This window comes from Engystomops pustulosus, chromosome 4 (genome assembly GCF_040894005.1).
Source record: "Engystomops pustulosus chromosome 4, aEngPut4.maternal, whole genome shotgun sequence".
Lineage (NCBI taxonomy): Eukaryota > Metazoa > Chordata > Amphibia > Anura > Leptodactylidae > Engystomops > Engystomops pustulosus.
This window is the reverse complement of record NC_092414.1, coordinates 60263497-60277479: the sequence shown is the minus strand read 5'-3', so window position 1 is coordinate 60277479 and position 13983 is coordinate 60263497. Positions and strand designations below refer to the sequence as shown.

Sequence of the window (13983 nt, the reverse complement as noted above, 5' to 3'; positions counted from 1 at the left end):
TAGACAGGAGACATGTAGCGGGTGTGTTCACAAGAGGAAAGAGGAGGAGGGGGCCGGTTCAGCCCGACTCAGATCAGCTGAGGAACAATACTGACTAACTTAATTCACTGGATTACTTTGCAAAATGTGGGGTTCATTTTATAATTCACAGGAGCTGATGACTCATTTCAATAACATCATGCTGAGCAATTCACTTCAGTAAATGATGTAGGACCTTTGATTTGGGGGCTAGATGTGCCCGACAGGTTCCCTTTAATGCATGTTGTAACTTTTCAAGATCAATAGATAATGTAAGGACTCATGCATATTGGTTTGTATTATGTAAGAGAGCACTACAAAAAATTATAACCATCATCAAATTCTTCTTTCAGGCATCTTAGAAAGTCCTTTGGGGATGCCATAATTATAGCTTTTCCTGAATACATATTGTATTCATATTCCCAAAGTGGTGTGAGGGGCAGAGAACCAACAAAAATGTCAGAAATGGGGCTTTATAACATTCCTAGTCTGCAAGAAAAGTGACAGACAAGGCATTTTAAACTCCCCCAATGAAAACATATACAGGATTTTAGACGAGAATACAGCAGTTCAACTAATTATCTATGGCAACTTATGGAAAAAAAAGTTTAAATCAAATTTGCATATTGTAGAGAATGATGTTTGATTCAATTTAGAGAAAGAAAATATCTCTGCATACATCCCAGCATGAGACAAAAGACTATCTTTACTCTATTATCTCATGTTAATATTCTGTTTATCTGAATCAACTGGTCCCTACAATTATACCTGCTGTGATGTCCCTATGAAACCCAATTGATCTAAAATGTCATAGGATTTGTTGTTTTGCTAAATTAATTTAAGTTTTCTATTGCTTCGCAGTAGAAAGACAAATTCTGGGATTTTCAATAAATACCTAATATACAACAGAGAAATACCTCAAATGTTTCCTGCAACGATAAAGGGCTGAATTTACAGAACATTTCAACTACACTGAAGGGAAAACTTCCATTTGTTTTTATGCATTGTGAACCAAACATACCTTGAGCCAAGTGATTTTGCTGAAAAAAATAATTATAAAATTCAGGACCTTGTGAAATCTGGGTGCAGACTAGCTTCCGTACATAAAAGAGCTGCTTGAACTGTCCAGACAGGACTAATCAACCTGAGCTGAATGACTCATAAGCAGCAGCTGGGATATGGTGCAACAATTGATTATAGGCAGTCCCCGGGTTACATACAAGATAGGGTCTGTAGGTTTGTTCTTAAGTTGAATTTGTATCTAAGTCGGAACTGTATATTTTATCATTGTAATCCCAGACAGAACTTTTTGGTCTCTGTGACAATAGGATTTTAAAAATGTTGGGTTGTCATAAGAACCAGGATTAACACTAAAGCTTCATTACAGATGCCTGTGATAACTGTTACAGCTGACCAATGTAGCCTAGGACTAAAGTACAATAAATTATCAATATCCAGAGGTCCGTTTGTAACTAGGGGTCGTATGTAAGTCGAGTGTTCTTAAGTAGGGGACCGCCGGTACTTCTGCCTGTCAGAGACAACACAGTGATTACGTATTCTCAGCTTATGCTAGGTATAATTAGGCTGAGGGGAGCACCGGGACAGCCACAGGAGCGACATAGCCTGATTATCATAATTTTATAATTGTTTTTTAGCAAAATCACTTGGTTCAAGGATTAAAAAAGATATGTTTTTGCACCAGTGTAGTTGATATGTTATGGTTGGTTCACAATGCATAAAAACAAATGGTAGATTTCCTTTAAGGAAAAGCAATAGATCAATAGACATTCAATAATGGAGAAGTGGCACAATACAGTATATCAGGGCAGTCAGAAAATTGCTGCAAACTGTGTATCTGCAGAAGGCAACCCTAACCCCTTCACGCTCTGCAACGGATATATCCACCACAGAGCTGTAAAGGGTGTATGAAGAGGGCTCACGGGCTGAGCCCTCTTCCTACAGAGATGGACTTTGCTGCATATTGCAAATTGCCGGCGGTACTTAAAACGTACCGGCGCCGCCATCTTTCTTCTGAACGTCGCTCCCCCAAACGTCATCAGGGGGGAGGTCGGCGATCGGTTGCCATGACAGCCTCGGGTCTTCGTCAGACCCGAGGCTGCATGGTTTGTGCAGATTCATTATAATGAGCCTGTGAATCATTGTAATGAATCATATGCAAAAACGCCATATACTGCAATACAGAAGTATTGCAGTATATGGTAGGAACGATCTGACCATCTAGGGTTAATGTACCCTAGAGGGTCTAAGAAATAGTGAAAAAAAATGTAACACACACATGATTTATCGCCGTATCCCAAAATGCTCGAACGATCAAAATATAAAAACGGATATTGCCGGCAGTGACCTCCAAAACGAGAAATGGCGCCCAGATGTCTGAAACGCGACTTTTACACCTTTTTACATGATATTAAAAATGTAATGAAAGTGATCAAAGTCTCACACAGTCCTCAAAACATCGGCCATTTTGCAAAAAATGACACCTCACACAGCTCCGTTCACCAAAGTATGAAAAAGTTATTAGCGTCAGAAGATGGCAATTTTTTTTTTCTTTTTCATACACACTCTTTTAATTTTTGAATTATTTGGAGCACAGTATTATTTGGAGCAGTATAATTTGGAGCACAGAGTGAAAGTCACAAGATCGTGATGCACATGCATTTTTTTTTTTAATTTTTCCACATTTGGAATTTTTTTCCTGCTTCCAGGTACACGACATGAAGTAATAAATAACATCATGGGAAAGTAAAATTTGTTTGAAAGAAAAACTCTGTACGTGGAAAAATGAAAAAGTTATGGATTTTTGAAGGTGGATGGCGAGAAATGAGCGAAAAAAACCCTGCGCCCTTAAGGGGCTAAGGCTATCTGCACAAGACAGTTGTCCTGTCCGCCAATGATGTATATAAATAGAAATACACACAAAAAATACACATACATTATTTATGTGTCAATCTTTCCGCAAAATTAAATTACTATTGAAATGTTCACATTATTCTTCCCATGCCGCAGTGCTTTGTTTGTCATCGTAGTATGATATTATAGTATATAAGATACCCACCGTGCATTTTTTTGGTCCTTTGCTATACAGGAGCTGGGTTCACAATATAAAATGTGTGTAATAAAGTTGTTTTCCAGGAGTTTCTTTTAGACATCACTGTTTCATCCGTTGTCATTCATCTCAGTGACATATGCTGTTCTTGACTTACTGAACAACGCAGCATACTGCTTCCTTGTTATTTTAGTGAAAGCGTACATTTTTCCATCTGCCATTTATAACGTTGAAGTCAGTGAAATGACTAATTTAAAAAGAAAATGAAGGAGTGAATTTTAACACCTGCTCAACTATAGCTGAATGCATAGTTCTTCTCTAATAGCAAAATCGGAGTGTGGTTGGATTTGTGATTATCAAAGATACTCTGAATGAAAGTGAATTTCCCAAGGTCAACTGAAAATATTTTAACCATATTGAACAATAGAAGTCCCATAAAGTGTAAAATGCAAATTCTAAATGATTCGCATGTAAATCCACAAATTGCCATCTTTAAATTATTGCTCTTCTCATTATAGTCCAGGATTGTACCTGGACTTGGAGCACTTTGGGGAATTACTCTATGAGACCTTCTTACTGAACACAACCCATTCAGTCTGCAAAGAGTAAGAGCTGTAGCAGGTTTTGGTTTGAATACTGCAGCAGTTACTCAAAGAGTGCTTTAAGTCAGGCTACATTCCTATAATCCTGGAAAATGAATGCATTTTTCACAGTCCTGCTAGTACTAATAATAACAAGGTATGGATCAAAAGCTCTCCATAGCTGCTGCCTAACACCATCTGCAGTTTTACATGGTCAATACTAATAAGGATTGCATTTAAAGAGTTTGACATTGACTTAAAGGGGTTTCCATTATATATATATTGAAGAGCTATCTATAGGAAAGGTAAAAAAATAATAGATCAGAGTCCAACACCCCCAATGATGATTCTGTTGTCAAAATCAACACTGAGAATGAAGCCATTAGAGCAGCTCTGCTCTTTGTATAGTGGCTGTAAGTAAGCTGTGTTAACTCGAGCTATCATTCACTTATATGCAAATAGCCAGCCTCGTTACTACAAAGGCAATGGAGCTGTCCTTCAGGCAGCATATTCAGTTTTGCTTCTAGTGCTAGGGGATTCTGCTTTCAGTAGATCAATAGAGGCCTTGAGGTAATAGGTAATCAATATACTGAATTTTTACGTCTATAAGGCGCACAAAAAATCCTTTGATTTTCTCAGAAATCAAAGATGCGCCTTATAGTCCAGTGTGCCTTATATATGAACTGTATATAGACAACAGCTGCCTTGAACTGGGCACAGGTCTGCCACCTGCTGGTCATTCATCCTTATAATCAGGTGCGCCTTATAATCCGGTGCGCCTTATATATGAACCTAGACGTTTTAGCAGGCATTTATTGATGGTGCGCCTTTTACTCCGGTGCACCTCATAGTCCGAAAAATACTGTGTGTGTGTATATATACACATACAGATAGACCCCTTTGCCCACTGTGACCTCTAGTGAAGTCTCTAGATGCTTTACTTTACTTCCAGGCTGCAAAGATCTGTCTGTAATGAAGCTTTATTAATAACCCTGGTGCCCATGATAGCACAACATTTTGAAAATCCAGTTGTCACAGGGAAAAAAAATTTTTTCTAGAGTCACAATTATAAATATACAGCTGGAAAACCATCTCCCTGAGCTCTCTGATTGTGTATAGTCGATAAGTCTTCATACCTACTAGTCTCTTTATCTGAAGCTTACAATTTTTATGCACAAATATTGAACATCGTGTTCCTATATTACGAGATCTCCATTTTACAATAATAAACAAAGCCATGTTCAAATATTATCCTATGATAATCGTTTGTCAAAAATCACATTTTTAGAAAGTTACAGTAAACTGATGTATTAAATAAATCCCTTTTTTAGATGGTCAAGGACTTACTGTCCGGGACATGATGATTTGGAATGAAGAGCTACTATAACTCTAGATCTGGGTATTCATTTTGCTTGAGAGGGATAATAGGCCCCTTTGCCATATAAGAAGTCTAAATAATAACCATTGTTCATGATAGGTGGAAGAACAGTCAAAAAATAGGAAAAAGACAGCAACTCAAACAGCTTCTGGACTCTGGTGTGGATGATACACACAGCTGTATATCCTGGTGTATGGGATCCAAATGCTCACAAAATAAGGAAAGGCCACAGAATCCGATGTAGTTTAAAGAAGGCTGCACGCCTTTATTCACATGGGCATGAAAAAAGCAGCTTTTGTGTGAATAAACTCTTTAAATTGCATCAGATGCTGTGTCATTATTTTTTTAGGTGTAAGAACAGGTTACAAATTTTGTCTTAGGTCCGATTTACAAGTAATGGCTTACATGGTGGGTGGTGGCGGGCAGGCTTGACACACTTCACTCTATCTAGCTGTTTAGTGGAATAACGAAAATGCATACACCTCTCAGAGCACAATTATGGTATAGCCTTTACTTTCCTAGGTGGACAATAAAGGATAAATCAGATTCCATAATGAGTCAATTGCATTTGTCGAAATAATCCCTAATTTGTATTTCCGAACCTTTCACCTAAAGTGATATCAAGCCTATATACACATTTCTGAGCCTTCCCACTTCTGTTCGTTTGCTCAGCACCCGCAGAGAGAGTACAAACAGCTTCGAATTAGCCTTTTCTGCAGGCTTGTCACCTTGACAAATGACCATCACACAATTTCTGTAGCTTTGTCTAGGCGAGGTATAGCCATGTGGAGCCAGTGAGGAAAGCAGTTTTTGTTAGCTTTTGACGCAGCAGCAGGTCATGTACTTTACAAGCCTGCTCTCTTCAATACCAGTGTTCTTTATTCATCTTTAACGTACTTGTCACTCACTGACATTTCCTTTAAGTGGAAGACTTGCTCTAGAACATCTTGTAAACTCTTATAAAGTGGAGCATTACGGTTGATTTTACACTAGAGGACAGATGCTGCTTGAAGATACATTAGAAGGATTGAAATAAAATGTGAGAAAGATCAGTTATATTAAAAAAAGACATAATGGATTGTGAGATACTGTCAATCTAGGGGCTTATCCTAAAACAGCTCTGCCATTCTTGTGATAGATGCATATCTACTGCCCTGGTTGTAATACAAGACTCGCTTCATTCCTTCCATCAGACCTATCATTTATAGAAGTAAATTGAATGTAAAGTTTTGAAGAGATATAAGATATAGGATGAATTCCTGATATGATCAATCTTCAATTATTTGGTGCTTTAATATAAGAGATTGATAAATGGTTAACAACTGATAATGAAACATATTACCACTGGGGGGTTTCTTACTAATACAATTTGATATATTTAATTATGACCTTGCAGATGGTTTGCATTTATATTAAAGGGGTTGTCGGACATTAGTAAAAATATTACTGCTGGGCTGTGAAAAAAATACTATTAAAAAATCCTATACTTACCTCCCTTGGCATGTCCCGGCCACCGTCCATTGCTGCCGGCCCCTGTTTGTTTACAGCTATAGCGCTAGGACAGGAGATAGGTTTGTGTGCCAGGCTGGAGGAAGTTGTCGGGGAGGGGGTGGGACACCAGGATTGCCGAGGGAGGCAAGTATAGCTTTATTTTTTTTTTTTACTAATGTCGGACAACTCCTTCAAAGAAAAATCATATATGCAGGTACCAAAATCTATTGAAATAAAATTACAGGACAGTTCAGGGAAGCTATTGGCAAGTTTTATGTTAATACATATAAAGTTTTGCATTTTAAAATCAATAAGAACAATTAATGGGGTTGTCTCGGGATAAAAAATGTCATATATAGCTGGGGGGCTGGGAAGCTTAGAAAATAATAAACCATTATATTCCCAGCTTCTGGTGCTCCTGATCTCCTGCGACAACGCCGTCCTTGTAGACTTCTGCTTGTTTACAAAGTGGGGGGGGGGGATGCCATCCTGACACCGGTGCATGCCTGCTCCAATAGATGTTCAGGCAGTAGCAGGTTTGCAGGAGTCGGCACCACAGGCCTTGGTACACAAACAGTGACCCAGCATTGATTGGTGACACTGCAGGAGAATCGGAGCAGCGGAGGAGGGGAGGATAAGTAGTTTAACCCCCCTTCTCCCCCAGTTAAATCCCAAAACAGTACAAATTAGCGTAAAAAATGTCAGCGTAAGACATTATTATTAGGAATAGCTCATCTCTGCATCCCCCTCTCCTGTGCATGTACCATACAGCAGGTCTACAACAAAAATCAATAAGTGTTATCTTATCTTATCAAGGCTTCTGTAACTGCTGTTACAGCAGTTTATTCAGGACAGCGACCAATATGTTCATGTACTTTTTAAGTTTTTTTCAAGTGCGATAAGAATTGACTTTTACTAGTAAGCTGATAAAAATGTGAGATCAGCTATTAGTGCAGCCAATTACCACGGAAACTGAAATTTTACTTTACTGGTCTAAATGGTCTTGCATTTTTATCTTGGAAATCAGTTTGAAAATAGGTCATATTGATGTACATTTATCATTCAGTATTAGACACTTTGCACTAGCGAACATTATGCAATATATAGAGAAAAACAAAAAGAAAACTTAGAACAGCAGCTCAGGTGACATCTTCACAGAGAATAGGAAAATACCACACTATTCAGGGGTTCTCATCTGATTATCACTTGGGTATGTTCCGAATGCCCCTAACAGAAGTCCAATGGTCCTCGATCCCGGAATTTAGAGTGAGAAATGCTTTCATGAGCAAACAGAGTCTACATCAATAAACACTTTGGGGCATAGAAGCCCTTAAATCATCGCAAATGCTAACTCATAGATAGCACTTGTGATTATTTTCCCCGTTCCGCCACCTTTATACCAAAGGGGGTCAGCACGGGGCATACCAAAAGTATGTCTTGGCGGGCTTGGCGTAGAAATAGACATAGCGCAGGCCCCCGCTGGATACATCAAGAGGCTGGCACTAGTGCTGAAAAATAACCCCCTTTAAGCCTATTCGACTTTATACCGCTTCTCTGAAACTGCTGGATACATCAAGAGGCTTAGATCTCCTGATGTATCCGGTGGGTGACAGATACTAGCTTGTGTAGTTTTGTGCAAAAACATGTTGAAGGTGAACACTTACATGGTATAGGCAGTGTGCAGGGGCAAGGCCACTCTACTTCCGGCCATACACCCTTCACGCCTCCTCCAAGACCACTTGACATAAAGATGACGGAAAGAGGAAAATAATTGCAAATACTGGCGTTTTTCAAGTAATTGTGATTATAGTGATATATAGTGATAAATATACCACTTTGAGTAAATCCTCCTCACTATATGTGTCATATGCAAGAACTCAGAACATTCTACACTTTAGTTAGTACTGTACATCAGACACTTAGAGGGGCTTTTATTATTTTTGCCGCAGGGTGGCGCTGGAACATAGCTATTTTTCTCAGTGGGATGTAAGTTTGTGTTGCAAGGGATACATGAATTGGCGCATGGACTGAAAGGTTTAGAACTTGCTTTTATCTGCTCTCTTTTTGCACCACAAATTGTGCCAAAAAAACATGTCGAAAAATAGAAGCAATAAAAATTTTACACCTTTAAATAGAACAAGTTGAGAGTGTTGGAAAACACCAATATTCATAAATTCAAGCGCATGAGGTGCAGAAAGGGAAAAAGAAAAAAACACTGCCAGCTTTCCTTTTGAAGAATCATAATTCATGACCACCTTGGCTTTGAGCAATGAATAAGATGTGTTTTAAATAAATAAATAAATTTTGAGGCATTGTGTGAAGAACTGACCAGTGTTCATGGATATTGAACACTGATTATTGATATTTGTATGCCAATACCATTAGTGTATGCTACAGACAAAGAGCCAGTCCTCGTTTTGGCTTAAAAATACTGATGAAAAATTTTTGACCTGAAAATTGTTGTGTGAAAACGGCCTAATTCCATTTTATGTTAAGGTTTGCCAAAGCATGTACACTATTTATTTGCATATGTAAATAAAGCGAGCCACTCTTATGTACCCTCGGAACTCATGAGCAGCATGAATATAAATACTTCAAATGGATTATAAAAAACATTTTTTCCCAAAGGAAATAAGACGCATTATTTACAGTTCTGTACACACTCCCATATATTCTAATCAATCCCCGGACTTCTTCATACAAAATCTGGAACTTACAATTTAGGAGTAACAAACAAATCACATACTCTTATTACCTACTGGTATGCACTATTTCAGTCTTTTATTCCATCTACTCACAATATATTTTAAAGTACAGGGGTAATTGTATCATTGCTTCTACGCCAGTTTCTGGCACAGACCTGCTGCAATAATCACAATTTCTTGCACACTGCTAAAAATTGTGATTATTTTTGCAGCTAAACCACCTCCACGCACATGGAGTGGAGGGGCCTGGCCAACGGGGGTGCGGGTCGGCATGGGTAAACATTTGTCAACAGGTTTTTACGCAAAACAATGCCAGATCTGCCGTAGTATTGCCAAGTTGCAAAAGGCCTTTGCCTCTTGATGTATCCACTGACACAGGGGGCATGACAATTGGGGCCGTATGATAAATTACCCCCGTAGTAAGTATCTTAAAAACAGTCCAGACATGCAGCGTGCTAAACCATCAATTTCCCTAACTAGCGTTTCTACACACTTGCTGCTTCTTCTGGGACATGAATATTTATGAGTAACAGGGAAAATACACAAGCAACATTAGATTTATTAAAAGTGTCTAAAAGTTAGACAAAATTAGAATGACAGTAGCACCAGATTTATCAACATGTCTTTATAAATTTAGAGTAGTTTACGTCTGTCTTGTCCAACTTTGTGCCACCTATTAGTTGGCTTGGTTTATCCCAGAAACATTGATGGATTTTCATAATGTTTGTCACATGCAGCTTTTGAAGGCAACCCCCTTTTGCCGTGCTAGTCATAAAAGTGCCCAACGACTGTCTAAAATCCTTGATAAATTACCACAGAATTATGTCAAAAAACAGATCGATACACCTGGACCATTATCCTTCACCTGAAATTGTTTTCTCTATAATTTGACCTAATTTTGCACAGATTGTTTGTATAGGAGTATGGTTTATCAGTTCATTTAACACGTCCAAGCTTGAACTGTCCTCTCAATGCAAAGATGGAAACCTAAATATTGCAGTTAGGGCGTTAAGTAACTTTTTCACACGAGTGAACTAATTGGTTTACTCCATCAAAGTATAGAAAGGGGAACAGAAACTGCAAGAACTAAGAAGGGGATTTGCACAGATGTAAATATTGTAGTCAGATAGTTTTCCTACATGAGGAGACCTCGCTGAACACATCATTTAACAGTGGACTTGCCTTGAAAATAATCCTAACATTTACTGCCACGTAACAACTGCGTATTAACACCTTTGGTACCTCAGTACACACATTATCTGAGCCTAAATTGGGAAGTGTTAGGAAGATTTCCAGATGTATATATCTCAGATGGAAAGATCCAGTATAGGCCAACATGTAGGTAACAGATTATGCCCAAAATTATATTTAAAGGTATATTGGGGGATGTTTATTAAGACTTGTGTATTGAACATGGATCTTAAAGGAAACCTACCATTTCAAATAGTAGGTGTAAGCTGTAAACACCGAGCACCAGCTCAGGGTGAGCTGGTGCCGGTGCTTAGTTTCGTTAGTGTTAAAACTGCGGTATCGCGGATTTAACACTTTTTAAACTTTATAGCAGAAGCTGCTTCGGCGCTGCACGCGACCGTGCGCGCGCAACGCCTGCGGCATTTCCTATGTAGGCGCCGTAGCAGTTTCTGCTATAAAGTTTAAAAAGTGTTAAAACCGCGATACCGCGGTTTAATCACTAACGAAACTAAGCATCGGCACCAGCTCACCCTGAGCTGGTGCTCGGTGTTTACAGCTTACACCTACCATTTGAAATGGTAGGTTTCCTTTAATTTTCCCCCTGGTGTATTGCACACCGGGTTTACTAATAGGCTCCAACCGCCTAGTAAATCTGGAGGTGTACTCCGCTGGAATGTAATATCCACCAGGTCCGACCCGATAGAGATTGTGACAAGGAAAAAAGGTAAATGGTGGCAATCTTTAAAATTATAGATTTACATATCTCAAATTCTAATCCAAATGAAAGGAAGAAGAGAAGCAATACTTTAAATTCGCCCATAAGAACACTTTTAAAAAGTGTTATTGGTGTATATCAGATAGATGGATAGATAGACAGATAAATAGATTGATAGACTAGAGATCAAATTTTGAGAACAATGTACGATCATTTTTTCACAAATAATGTAATATCCATTGATTAACATTTGATGGATTTTTGTAAGGGCAGACTGTGCCACTAGAACAATGTTTTAAAAATGACCGAAGTATAACAACATAAAACCTTTATTTTGCAAAACACATGATGATCATATTTAGAGAACAACAATGACTGTAGCACAGAGAAAGATTATAATTTCATTTTCTGAACATTACAACAGTAACCAGTAGGAAGTGCACAGGCCCTTGCTTTGAATGACTTCAGCACATCTGTGGCCAATGGACATCACTAGTCTCTCACTGCTCTGACATGATTTTGGTCCACTCTACTTCCAGTCTCTTCCACAGTTCTGTGACTGTTGTGGGTTTCTTGGCCATAACTTTGTCTCCAAGGATCTTCCTGAGGTTTTCTATTGGGTTTAGATCAGGACTCTGTGCTGGCCATTTCATGTCTCAATGTTTTCTGTTTAGATAGATAGTCTGAAGTACAAATGTTTATATAAACATATTACAGTAAAAAAAAAAAATCATCCAATGTATTATGAAAAGTTTAACAATAAAAGTTAGCGCAGAATACCATTCTGAAAATTAATCATTCTTTTGATGTATATTTCCTTTTTTATAATTTAACCCTTTCCAGCTCAGGACCATAGATTATTCATCATCCTTGGTTTGTAAACCTGTACACGGCCCGCCACCATAACCTTAAACTTCAGACTTCTCTATAAAGAGTCAAGTTGGATCAGTGGACCAGGTCGGATATTCCAGAAGACATGTTAAATAGGGTCAAAGGCACAATAGGTGAGTGTGGACCTTAAAATCCTTCTTGATTGTCATTGAGTCTGGAAAGGGTTAAATGTGGATGTCTGATGTAACCAAAAATGTATACAAAATATTCTAAATCAACATTCCATAAAAATCAAATGTATTTTTCATATTGTGTGGCTTTTTATTTCAACATGTCTTTATTTATAATGGAATATAAAGCAAAAAGAACCTGCTTCCCAACTGTAGGCAGTATTGTTACAATGTGGTTGCGTCACTTCAGTACAGTGATCTGGTTTAGCTGGTTGAGAGGCTTGTGACTAGGGCCAAGAAGTAAGAGTTCTCCATATGCAGTCTTTACCTATTAAGGCTGCCTTGTAGGCTTATGGAGACTAATAGCCATTTATGCTTTAATAAGGAAATCTGAGAAAAATGCAAACATGTTTTCCAGGATAGGACATGGAACTGTTGGGAATCTGTTCTTTCTGGAATAGTAGTTTTGCTTTATCCACACATCATTTGGCTTTTTGAAAGTCAAGCTTGATGTTAAGGGGTCTGCCTTTCAAGGTAGCAAAAAGAGGCATTCCTTGACCCATTCCTAGAAAACGTATTTGCATATTTCCCAGTATCTCCTAGTGGAGCATAAATGGCTTTAAGTCTCCATTTACCTACAAGGTGGGCTGTATTGGCAAAGGCTCTGTAAGGAGAGCTCTTACTTCCTTCTCTCTTTAGACTCAGATAATTCCCAGACAGAATGCAATATGTATGTTGGTGGGCCCCTGACCACATACCTATTTCATCTTAGCTCGGCTGGTACAGAATGTAAAAGCTCCATGCCCAGGCACAGCTTGTGAAGTAGCAGTGGACCGTCTGTGATAAGGTTCTGATAGCTGTGTACATAGCAGAGAATTCATATGCAAATTAGTAGACCCTCCTAGGAACAAAAATTTTGCCTGTAAAGAGATTGTGCTTCCTGATTTATGTAACTGGGTCAACTAATCTATTAGCACAGGTTTAGGGACACTCTCGCTGACAAGGCCACTGCAGATGACTCCCAGAGACAGTTGTGAGCTTAGAGTTGGACATTGCTGGTGAGGGTCTCCTTATGAGTAAAGTGGTGGGGGCCTTGGGGCTCACACCCCTAAAGCCCTCCCTATAATCAGGCCCTGTGTGCAGGTATACTAAGAGGCTTTTGCCTACTGCTATAACCTGTGGTATGAAATCTGATGTTATCAAGGACTGTAGATCAGGGTGCCAGCAAAATGGGATGATTATCCAATGAATAAAGAAAAAAAACACATTTTTAAAAAGGTCAATTATATGGAGAGCAATGTCCTCAGTAAGACTCTGCATAAGTTTTCTTGTAAATTCAAATATCGTTTAAATTCGCATGAAACTTTTTTCTGGGTTAAGAAACATGTTTCATAAGTGTTTTGATAACAAATGCTGTGTAACCAAGAAGACGGATATTGAGATATCAATCATTAGCCTTGGGTACATTAAGCATACAGGGCTATTATCAGTTATTTCTATTCTTTAATATAAATTCTTGAACATTACCATTTACTAACAAAAGAAGGCTCACTCAGCATGTACTGGTCATAAAACAGCAAGCACATGCACTTGTTTTTATTGGAATATACAGAAATGTTCTCTCCCAGGGGTCACTTTATTCTCTTGCCAAGCTAAGAAGGGAAATAGAAACAGAAATCCCCTGCAAGACAATAATGCAGATAATGTTAATAGCAAATTTGAAAATTAGAAAAACTTTTCTGAAGGCTCACAGCCATCTATATGCTACATGTAAAAAAGGACACCTTGTGTATTTTTTAAACACTGTAGAAAAGTATATCAATGGGGTGTTTTCAA

The 13983-nt window shown here is 38.4% G+C and overlaps 1 protein-coding gene across 5 annotated transcripts in view; it reads left to right on the top strand.

Annotated features, from left to right (window-relative positions):
* Positions 1–13983, top strand: part of HRH2 (histamine receptor H2) — a 138738-nt gene that overhangs the window by 107732 nt on the left and 17023 nt on the right. For 2 of the 5 annotated variants that reach the window (XR_011854852.1, XR_011854851.1), the window contains exon 3: positions 11990–12150. The exons of the other annotated variants lie outside the window; for them this stretch is intronic. The gene's annotated coding sequence lies outside the window, so the exon portion shown is untranslated. The remainder of the gene's footprint in view (positions 1–11989; positions 12151–13983) is intronic. 5 annotated transcript variants of the gene reach the window in all.